The following is a 12,500-nucleotide window of genomic DNA, read 5'->3' on the forward strand; positions in this document are numbered from 1 at the left end:
GCTGTCACTTCATGCTTCACTTCTTCTGCTCTTCACCATCTGAATGATTCCTCTCTCTCTCTCTCTCTCTCTCTCTCTCTCTCTCCTCCTTCCACCACATTCTTGCTATTGTCTCCGCTTCCTCAGTTTCCCTCTTTTGTTCTCTCTCTCTCGCTCTCCACAGCGTAAGCATAGTGGAAATGTCATCCCTTTTTTTCCCCCATTAATAATCTTTCTTACATCTCATGGCCGCCAGCCAATGCTTAAAGCATACAGTGTTTCCACGCTTACACCTCTTGCTTTAATCACAGCGTGTCATCTCCCGCTCAGAGAAAGACATGCAGCGGGCCACAGCCTCGAGATCAGCTCGCCCTCTAAACCCACACACGTGCTCGAGGAGATTAAAGAGACGAAACCAGTCCTAGATCAGAGCTCTGGCAGAATCCTCTTCTCTTAGACTGCAGGGGTTGTCCCGAAGTCCCGGCGGAAAAAAGATTGCCGTACAAACGATTAGCACGCAGAGCACAGTGAAACCGTACCTGAGACGTCCGTTCGGTTCAAACACTAAATATCCCGTATGATAATTAAAGTGAAAGTGCTACTAGTTTGTGAATTAAAAAAAAAAACAAACTTGGCATGACATAAAAATGAACGGAATGCTAGTTATTAGTTACTAGCGTTAACCAGCGTATTGATGGTGATAAACCGGATATTTGAAAACTCTAGGTATCTAGACATACATTTTTTTTTTTTTTTCAGTTGTTGCTGTGCTTTGTTTTGGAGCTGAACGATGTCTGGTTCGTGATGATCGTTGATGTTCCTAGCTATTAGGGCAGATAAATGAGACTTTTAACAACTGGTCGAGGCTGAATGAAATTTAATTGGTGTCTCGGGTGCTGAAATGCAGACAGATAAAAGCGCTGCTGAAATACATGGTGCCGTAAGAGCTATTATCCATGTTGCTGTAATGCATACGGAATACTCGCTTCTGCACCGAGAGCTAAGCTGGACATAGAGACTAGCTGTCTCTAGAGCAGGGATGTCTGTGTACAGTTGTGTCCTCCAACATGGCTGCGGGTTTTCTCTCCACTCAAGTTCTTGTTAGCCAGCTTTAGGCGAAGATGAACTCATTAAACACTTGGAATCAGATGTGACTCCTTCCTCGGTTGGAATGAAAACCTGCAGCCACAGTGCACCTTTACGGGTAGGATTAGACGCTCGTGTTCCAGATCGTGCGGTACGTATTTGTTAGTAAGCATGAGAAAGAAAGTAGAAGAGGTCATTTGACCGGCACGCTGTTGTCCAAACGCAAACATGCGACGGTATCTTGTATTTGACTGTATAAGACTGAATGGCTAAAAAAAGTCACTGTGTCTTGCTTAAAGCTATTTCAGGTTAGAATATGGCGTTTGTGGTGCGATTCTGTAATTCCGATGTTTGTGGTGAGCAAAGTGATCTGCGCTACGAAGCCTGTGCTTGCTCTCAGAATTATTATTTTTTGTTGCCGCCGCGGCCCTGAAACAGATTGGATCTTACTCGATACCGTCTATGGTACTGAAAACACTGGCAAAGGGTAGAACGGCGTCGGCGCTGTCCATGGTGCTGAAACTCAGCTTGTTTGTGTCGACACTCCTGTCCATGGTTCTGAACTTCAGTGTGGTTTGATGTTTCTATCCATGGTTCTGAAGTTCAGTGCGTTTTAGTGATGTCGCTATCCATGGTGCTGCGAGGTGTTCAGCGGGTCGTGGTGCTTGTTCTGGTGCTACACCAGTGTGTCAGTGTTTTACTCTGAAGAATTCATGCTAAACACAACTACTTTGAAGACAAAGTCACACAAAAATTGTGCTGTAAACCCCTATTGGAATTATGCTTCTGTGTGTACACATAAATTATACTGTACGTTCATACTGCCACAGAGATCAAAACAATTATCAATGCTGTCTGTGTAAGATTTGTTTTTCAGCATGGTTTAGTAGGTAAAGAGGCACCTCGGGGTAAATTGTGGCATTTCTAAAGATGAGAGTGCGAATCAGAGTGCATCGTGACGAAGGCTGAGGAATCTTACAGGGCCGGGCACACTGAGAGCCAAACATGGCCACCAGAGCATGCGAGAGAAAGGTCAGCACCTCCATCTGCATTATTCATGAGGTTCAGAGGATTTTCATTTCTCCATAAAGCTCAGCTTCGCTTTCTTCTTCACCAGGACAGTGCCAAATCTAATCTTGTACCCTACTGTACTCTCCATATACATCCACCCTGCTGTACTCTCCATATACATCAACCCTGCTGTACTCTCCCTACAAATCCAGTCTACTGTACTCTCCCTACAAATCCACCCTGCTGTATCTCCCTACATATCCACTCTACTGTACTCTCCATATACATCGACCCTGCTGTATCTCCCTACATATCCACCCTACTGTACTCTCCATATACATCGACCCTGCTGTATCTCCCTACATATCCACTCTACTGTACTCTCCATATACATCGACCCTGCTGTATCTCCCTACATATCCACTCTACTGTACTCTCCATATACATCGACCCTGCTGTATCTCCCTACATATCCACTCTACTGTACTCTCCATATACATCGACCCTGCTGTATCTCCCTACATATCCACTCTACTGTACTCTCCATATACATCGACCCTGCTGTATCTCCCTACATATCCACTCTACTGTACTCTCCATATACATCGACCCTGCTGTACTCTCCCTACAAATCCACTCTACTGTACTCTCCATATACATCCACCCTGCTGTATCTCCCTACAAATCCACCATGCTGTACTCTCCCTACAAATCCACCCTGCTGTATCTCCCTACATATCCACTCTACTGTACTCTCCATATACATCGACCCTGCTGTACTCTCCCTACAAATCCACTCTACTGTACTCTCCATATACATCGACCCTGCTGTATCTCCCTACAAATCCACCATGCTGTACTCTCCCTACAAATCCACCATGCTGTACTCTCCCTACAAATACACTCTACTGTACTCTCCATATACATCGACCCTGCTGTACTCTCCCTACAAATCCACTCTACTGTACTCTCCCTACAAATCCACCCTGCTGTACTCTCCATATACATCCACCCTGCTGTATCTCCCTACATATCCACCCTGCTGTACTCTCCATATACATCCACCCTGCTGTATCTCCCTACAAATCCACTCTACTGTACTCTCCCTACAAATCCACCCTGCTGTACTCTCCATATACATCCACCCTGCTGTACTCTCCCTACAAATCCACCCTGCTGTACTCTCCCTATATATCCACCCTGCTGTACTCTCCCTACATATCCACCCTGCTGTACTCTCCATATACATCCACCCTGCTGTACTCTCCCTACAAATCCACCCTGCTGTACTCTCCCTATATATCCACCCTGCTGTACTCTCCCTACATATCCACCCTGCTGTACTCTCCATATACATCCACCTTGCTGTATCTCCCTACAAATCCAGTCTACTGTACTCTCCATATACATCCACCTTGCTGTACTCTCCCTACATATCCACCCTGCTCTATCTCCCTTTTTTGTTTGATGAGGATGGAGACTCGTAGAACACACAGCCTGAAGATGGAAAACTCTATACGAGGAAACAGTATATCATCCTTGTTTAGTTTGTCCAAGTGCAACAGCACTGTTTAAATATAGCACTCATTATACTGCAAACCTGGGGTGATTGTGTGTGTGTGTGTGTTTGTGTGTGTGTGTGCATGTGTGTTCATCAGGGAATGAACCAGTGGGGGGCTTCCACACAACTTGTGTCACCCCAGAGACGGCAATTAAAATGACTCTGGAAGGCGTGTGTGTGTGTGTGTGTGTGTGTGTGTGTGTGTGTTTACATACATATGCCACTCTGCGTGTAAGTGGGTTTTTGTGAAATCTCCCCAGTACTTTGTTGCTGTAATAAGACCCATGAAATATTAACATGCTCCTCTGGCAGAATGCTTCATAAATTGTATTCAGATACTCACCACTCTCGCTTTCTCATAATTTAGAAGGAAAAACACAAGATGAAAACAGTTATTTAAATCCCACGGATGCACCCAAAGATCTTAATATCACTTTAGCATATTGCAATATTGCAAGATGAACAGAACCCTGGTTGTTAAGTTGATCCTGAGACATGCAGTGACCTTCCTCTGAATCTCAAATCATGGGCGTAGCTTGAGAGAGAGTGAATACTACATTATCATCCCATTGTTGACCAAAATGATATGTCTCCAAGTCTATTTCAGGTAAGATGTAGTATTTTTGTATCTACATGAAGGTGGTTAGAGTCAGATGTATCTGTATGAAGGTGGTTAGAGTCAGATGTATCTGTATGAAGGTGGTTAGAGTCAGATGTATCTGTATGAAGATGGTTAGAGTCAGATGTATCTGTATGAAGGTGGTTAGAGTCAGATGTATCTGTATGAAGATGGTTAGAGTCAGATGTATCTGTATGAAGGTGGTTAGAGTCAGATGTATCTGTATGAAGGTGGTTAGAGTCAGATGTATCTGTATGAAGATGGTTAGAGTCAGATGTATCTGTATGAAGGTGGTTAGAGTCAGATGTATCTGTATGAAGTTGGTTAGAGTCAGATGTATCTGTATGAAGGTGGTTAGAGTCAGATGTATCTGTATGAAGGTGGTTAGAGTCAGATGTATCTGTATGAAGGTGGTTAGAGTCGGCTGTATCTGTATGAAGGTGGTTAGAGTCAGATGTATCTGTATGAAGATGGTTAGAGTCAGATGTATCTGTATGAAGATGGTTAGAGTCAGATGTATCTGTATGAAGGTGGTTAGAGTCAGATGTATCTGTATGAAGATGGTTAGAGTCAGATGTATCTGTATGAAGGTGGTTAGAGTCAGATGTATCTGTATGAAGGTGGTTAGAGTCAGATGTATCTGTATGAAGATGGTTAGAGTCAGATGTATCTGTATGAAGGTGGTTAGAGTCAGATGTATCTGTATGAAGTTGGTTAGAGTCAGATGTATCTGTATGAAGGTGGTTAGAGTCAGATGTATCTGTATGAAGGTGGTTAGAGTCAGATGTATCTGTATGAAGGTGGTTAGAGTCGGCTGTATCTGTATGAAGGTGGTTAGAGTCAGATGTATCTGTATGAAGATGGTTAGAGTCAGATGTATCTGTATGAAGGTGGTTAGAGTCAGATGTATCTGTATGAAGTTGGTTAGAGTCAGATGTATCTGTAAGAAGGTGGTTAGAGTCAGATGTATCTGTATGAAGATGGTTAGAGTCAGATGTATCTGTATGAAGGTGGTTAGAGTCAGATGTATCTGTATGAAGGTGGTTAGAGTCAGATGTATCTGTATGAAGGTGGTTAGAGTCAGATGTATCTGTATGAAGGTGGTTAGAGTCAGATGTATCTGTAAGAAGGTGGTTAGAGTCAGATGTATCTGTATGAAGGTGGTTAGAGTCAGATGTATCTGTATGAAGGTGGTTAGAGTCAGATGTATCTGTATGAAGGTGGTTAGAGTCAGATGTATCTGTATGAAGGTGGTTAGAGTCAGATGTATCTGTATGAAGATGGTTAGAGTCAGATGTATCTGTATGAAGGTGGTTAGAGTCAGATGTATCTGTAAGAAGGTGGTTAGAGTCAGATGTATCTGTATGAAGGTGGTTAGAGTCAGATGTATCTGTATGATACATCATCTGTATGAGTCAGATGTATCTGTGACACAAGCAGTACAGCTAGCTAAATGTGAGTTATGATGATGACATTTTCTTGGTAGTTGTGGTGTAAGTACCTTTGTCATTGTCGCACGGCTACACGCTTACAGTGTAGGCTGTTTTTTTTACACTCCTCTAAAGTAATCAGGCTGGTTTTTATTTTATTTTAATCACGGATTGTACACACTGTATATAACCAACATAACTCTTTGACATGCACATCACACTAATGCATACGCTGTTAGTGCGTATCCCGTTGCCGCCTCTTTGGAACTGTACTAGCGAGCCTACTTAAAATGATCCTCATTTTCTTTTCCCCCTCCTCCGTTTTCTCCTGGAGTCCCACTCACCGGTCAGCTCTCCCCAACAAAGAACAGCTCCCATCCAGGGAGGACGAAGTCTCACAAGTGCTTCCTTCCAAGACACGTGGAACCAGCCATTCCCATCTTTTCATAACACACTCAAAGGGAAGCGCAATTTTGCTGTCAGGCTTTGAATTCACAATCTCCGGACAATGAGGCAGATGCTTTTGTGTCGCACCACTGCTATTTGGGCCGGCCCTCTTTCTGTGTTATAAAATGGAGTAAAAGGGTCAGCGATAAGGGTTCTGCTAAAATCTCAGACTGTAATAAGACACTGTGTAAAGGAAGTGCGTCCGTGGCCAGCGTTCTGCTTGAATACCTCATGTGTTCACTGACACTGAAGTGCAAGTTAAGTGTGTCAACATGACCGGGGACATAATTAACTTAATAAATAATAAATAACCAAGCCCAAGTGGATGCACAATGGGAAAGGGGTGTTTGCCATGTGTGTGTGTGTGTGTGTGTGTGTGTGTTTACTGAGCCCATGTGTGCAAGTGATTTAGATAAGCCTGTGTAATTGCCCTCATTACTGCCACTGTGTTTGAGTAGCTTTGCCGTTCAGGCCGTAGCGGGGATTGAGTGTGCGCCGCAAAGAGGTGCTCGAGCTCGCACGCAAACAAGGCTGGCCACGCGTGGGTTCGTCGCTTCCCCACAGGCGCGCACACACGCAAACACGATAACAACTCAACATGAGGTTAGCAGCTCTGCTGCTCTATAATTTACAGCCTTTCCATTCAGATCTTCCTACACACGCACAAATGCAGACACTCCTGCCGTCTGAGTGATGGCCTGCTAGCTCCGAGCGCGTGTGCTTAATGTCACTGATGCCGGGTCTGGACAAACGCTACGGAGAAATCACCAGCACGCAGCAAGCTTCGCTGTCCTCTCATCAATCCTCCGCTCTATTTATAACACATCCGCAGCTGTGAACAGAAGGAGCAAGCAATTTTCAAAACAGGGACAGGTAGGGAGCAGGCATGGACAGGAACACATTCGGACTGTTGGCTTATATCGAGTACTGAACATCATCTGGTTCTACAACTAACAAATGCAACTAGTTTGTTGTTCTACAACAACTAACTTCATTGGAACTGACAGGCGCATAGGCAACGCCCTTTTCACTTGGACTGACAGACACAGAGGCAACACCCCATTTATTGGGACGAACAGGCACGGCAGTCTTTCAACAAGATAGGCAGATAGAGAAGCCACGCCTCGTTCACTAAGGCAGGCAAAACTATCAGGCCATGCCTCTTTTACTGGGATGGAGAGGCACAGAGGCTATTCCCACTTAAATGGGACTGAGGCATAGAGGCCACACCTCCTTCACTGGGACAGACAGACACAGAGGCCACACCTCCTTCACTTGGACTGACAAACACAGAGGCCACACCTCCTTCACTTGGACAGACAGACACAGAGGCCACACCTCCTTCACTGGGACTGACAGACACAGAAGCCACACCTTCTTCACTGGGACAGACAGACACAGAGGCCACACCTCCTTCACTGGGACAGACAGACACAGAGTCCACACCTCCTTCACTGGGACTGACAGACACAGAAGCCACACCTTCTTCACTGGGACAGACAGACACAGAGGCGAAACCTCCTTCACTGGGACAGACAAACACAGAGGCCACACCTCCTTCACTGGGACAGACAGCTACAGAGGCCACACCTTCTTCAATGAGATTGAAAGATACAGACTCCACACCTCCTTCAATGAGATAGACAGATACAGTGGCCACACCTCCTTCAATTAGATAGACAGACACAGAGGCCACACCTCCTTCACTGGGACTGACAGACACAGAGGCCACACCTTCTTCGATGAGATAAACAGATACAGCGGCCACACCTCCTTCGATGAGGGACAGATACAGAAGCCCCTCTGGAAGACACCAGAAGCCTAATATGAGTATTTTACACTAGACCCTATATAACTCCACTACACCCTACATCACTTTATACATATAGCCCTTTTCACCCCAGGCTTAGAGCACTTGGTAGCGTTTTTTTACTGTGCTGAGGACGGACATTTTTCACACTCTTTATTGTTAATAAACCAGCTTTAATTAGGCTATTTTCTATGTCATGTTTTGCTTCTGTGTCGCTGTTTCTGTTTCTGTGTAGCTGCTTGTTTTGTTTTGTTTTGTTTTTTTATTAAGTAGTCCAACAACATTTTGTAAGACAGCATTAATATTTGATGCGCAGGATGTTAATGGTGTTGGCAACATTTTGGCAAGACTTTCTTGATAGTTGTCTCGGCGAACGCTCCTGCCTCATCCTGTTTATTGTATGTACATTTGTAATGCAAATAGAGTCTAATCTGTTGTTTATCCTACAGCGCTGCAGTCCCAGAGCGAGGCTGTTTAAACTATTTAGGTCGTTTATTCCGATGACATTATGCAGCTTATAAATCTCTTGTTTTTGTGTGTTGATATTAATACTTCTTTATTTAACAGAAAATCTTTTAAGACAAAATGTCTCTCAGAAGTATTAAGAATGAATGTCCTCAGCACTCAAACGCATTGTTTTTCTGCCACATCCTGATAAACCCTAAACCCTACTGCACTCTCCCTAGATAACCAGCCTAAACCCCACTGCACTCTCCCTAGATAACCATCCTAAACCCTACTGCACTCTCCCTAGATAACCATCCTAAACCTACTGCATTCTCCCTAGATAACCATCCTAAACCCTACTGCACTCTCACTAGATAACCATCCTAAACCCCACTGCACTCTCCCTAGATAACCATCCTAAACCCTACTGCACTGTCACTAGATAACCATCCTAAACCCTACTGCACTCTCCCTAGATAACCATCCTAAACCCTACTGCACTCTCACTAGATAACCATCCTAAACCCTACTGCACTGTCACTAGATAACCATCCTAAACCCTACTGCACTCTCCCTAGATAACCATCCTAAACATTACTGCACTCTCCCTAGATAACCATCCTAAACCCTACTGCACTCTCCCTAGATAACCATCCTAAACCCTACTGCACTCTCCCTAGATAACCATCCTAAACCTACTGCATTCTCCCTAGATAACCATCCTAAACCCTACTGCACTCTCCCTAGATAACCATCCTAAACCCTACTGCACTGTCACTAGATAACCATCCTAAACCCCACTGCACTCTCACTAGATAACCATCCTAAACCCTACTGCACTGTCACTAGATAACCATCCTAAACCCTACTGCACTCTCCCTAGATAACCATCCTAAACCCCACTGCACTCTCACTAGATAACCATCCTAAACCCTACTGCACTCTCCCTAGATAACCATCCTAAACCCTACTGCATTCTCCCTAGATAACCATCCTAAACCCTACTGCATTCTCCCTAGATAACCATCCTAAACCTACTGCACTCTCACTAGATAACCATCCTAAACCCTACTGCACTCTCCCTAGATAACCATCCTAAACCCTACTGCACTCTCCCTAGATAACCATCCTAAACATTACTGCACTCTCCCTAGATAACCATCCTAAACTCGACTGCACTCTCCCTAGATAACCATCCTAAACCCTACTGCACTCTCCCTAGATAACCATCCTAAACCCTACTGCACTGTCACTAGATAACCATCCTAAACCCTACTGCACTGTCACTAGATAACCATCCTAAACCCTACTGCACTCTCCCTAGATAACCATCCTAAACCCCACTGCACTCTCCCTAGATAACCATCCTAAACCCCACTGCACTCTCCCTAGATAACCATCCTAAACCCTACTGCACTCTCACTAGATAACCATCCTAAACCCTACTGCACTCTCCCTAGATAACCATCCTAAACCCTACTGCACTCTCCCTAGATAACCATCCTAAACCCTACTGCACTCTCCCTAGATAACCATCCTAAACCCTACTGCACTGTCACTAGATAACCATCCTAAACCCTACTGCACTGTCACTAGATAACCATCCTAAACCCCACTACACTCTCCCTAGATAACCATCCTAAACCCTACTGCACTCTCACTAGATAACCATCCTAAACCCTACTGCACTCTCCCTAGATAACCATCCTAAACCCTACTGCACTCTCCCTAGATAACCATCCTAAACCCTACTGCACTGTCACTAGATAACCATCCTAAACCCCACTGCACTGTCACTAGATAACCATCCTAAACCCTACTGCACTCTCCCTAGATAACCATCCTAAACCCTACTGCACTCTCCCTAGATAACCATCCTAAACCCTACTGCACTCTCCCTAGATAACCATCCTAAACCCTACTGCACTCTCCCTAGATAACCATCCTAAACCCTACTGCACTCTCCCTAGATAACCATCCTAAACCCTACTGCACTCTCCCTAGATAACCATCCTAAACCCTACTGCACTGTCACTAGATAACCATCCTAAACCCCACTGCACTCTCCCTAGATAACCATCCTAAACCCCACTGCACTCTCCCTAGATAACCATCCTAAACCCTACTGCACTCTCACTAGATAACCATCCTAAACCCTACTGCACTCTCCCTAGATAACCATCCTAAACCCTACTGCACTCTCCCTAGATAACCATCCTAAACCCTACTGCACTGTCACTAGATAACCATCCTAAACCCCACTGCACTCTCACTAGATAACCATCCTAAACCCTACTGCACTGTCACTAGATAACCATCCTAAACCCTACTGCACTCTCCCTAGATAACCATCCTAAACCCTACTGCACTCTCCCTAGATAACCATCCTAAACCCTACTGCACTCTCCCTAGATAACCATCCTAAACCCTACTGCACTCTCCCTAGATAACCATCCTAAACCCTACTGCACTCTCCCTAGATAACCATCCTAAACCCTACTGCACTCTCACTAGATAACCATCCTAAACCCCACTGCACTCTCCCTAGATAACCATCCTAAACTCTACTGCACTGTCACTAGATAACCATCCTAAACCCTACTGCACTCTCCCTAGATAACCATCCTAAACCCTACTGCACTGTCACTAGATAACCATCCTAAACCCTACTGCACTCTCCCTAGATAACCATCCTAAACCCTACTGCACTCTCCCTAGATAACCATCCTAAACCCTACTGCACTCTCCCTAGATAACCATCCTAAACCCCACTGCACTCTCCCTAGATAACCATCCTAAACCCTACTGCACTCTCCCTAGATAACCATCCTAAACCCTACTGCACTGTCACTAGATAACCATCCTAAACCCTACTGCACTCTCACTAGATAACCAGCCTAAACCTACTGCATTCTCCCTAGATAACCATCCTAAACCCCACTGCACTGTCACTAGATAACCATCCTAAACCCTACTGCACTGTCACTAGATAACCATCCTAAACATTACTGCACTCTCCCTAGATAACCATCCTAAACTCGACTGCACTCTCCCTAGATAACCATCCTAAACCCCACTGCACTCTCCCTAGATAACCATCCTAAACCCTACTGCACTCTCCCTAGATAACCATCCTAAACCCTACTGCATTCTCCCTAGATAACCATCCTAAACCCTACTGCACTCTCACTAGATAACCATCCTAAACCCTACTGCACTCTCCCTAGATAACCATCCTAAACCTACTGCACTCTCACTAGATAACCATCCTAAACCCTACTGCACTCTCACTAGATAACCATCCTAAACATTACTGCACTCTCCCTAGATAACCATCCTAAACCCTACTGCACTCTCACTAGATAACCATCCTAAACCCTACTGCACTGTCACTAGATAACCATCCTAAACCCTACTGCACTCTCCCTAGATAACCATCCTAAACCCTACTGCACTCTCCCTAGATAACCATCCTAAACCCTACTGCACTCTCACTAGATAACCATCCTAAACATTACTGCACTCTCCCTAGATAACCATCCTAAACCCTACTGCACTCTCACTAGATAACCATCCTAAACCCTACTGCACTGTCACTAGATAACCATCCTAAACCCTACTGCACTCTCCCTAGATAACCATCCTAAACCCTACTGCACTCTCCCTAGATAACCATCCTAAACCCTACTGCACTCTCCCTAGATAACCATCCTAAACCCTACTGCACTCTCCCTAGATAACCATCCTAAACCCTACTGCACTCTCCCTAGATAACCATCCTAAACATTACTGCACTCTCCCTAGATAACCATCCTAAACTCGACTGCACTCTCCCTAGATAACCATCCTAAACCCTACTGCACTCTCACTAGATAACCATCCTAAACATTACTGCACTCTCCCTAGATAACCATCCTAAACCCTACTGCACTCTCCCTAGATAACCATCCTAAACATTACTGCACTCTCCCTAGATAACCATCCTAAACTCGACTGCACTCTCCCTAGATAACCATCCTAAACCCTACTGCACTCTCCCTAGATAACCATCCTAAACATTACTGCACTCTCCCTAGATAACCATCCTAAACCCTACTGCACTGTCACTAG

The 12,500-nt window shown here is 44.7% G+C and overlaps 1 protein-coding gene across 7 annotated transcripts in view; it reads left to right on the forward strand.

Annotated features, from left to right (window-relative positions):
- The window catches only part of LOC108280984 (chemokine-like protein TAFA-1), a 184,394-nt gene that overhangs the window by 40,591 nt on the left and 131,303 nt on the right, over positions 1–12,500 (forward strand). The gene's annotated exons all lie outside the window — the stretch shown is intronic.

Source organism: Ictalurus punctatus, chromosome 21 (genome assembly GCF_001660625.3).
Source record: "Ictalurus punctatus breed USDA103 chromosome 21, Coco_2.0, whole genome shotgun sequence".
NCBI lineage: Eukaryota > Metazoa > Chordata > Actinopteri > Siluriformes > Ictaluridae > Ictalurus > Ictalurus punctatus.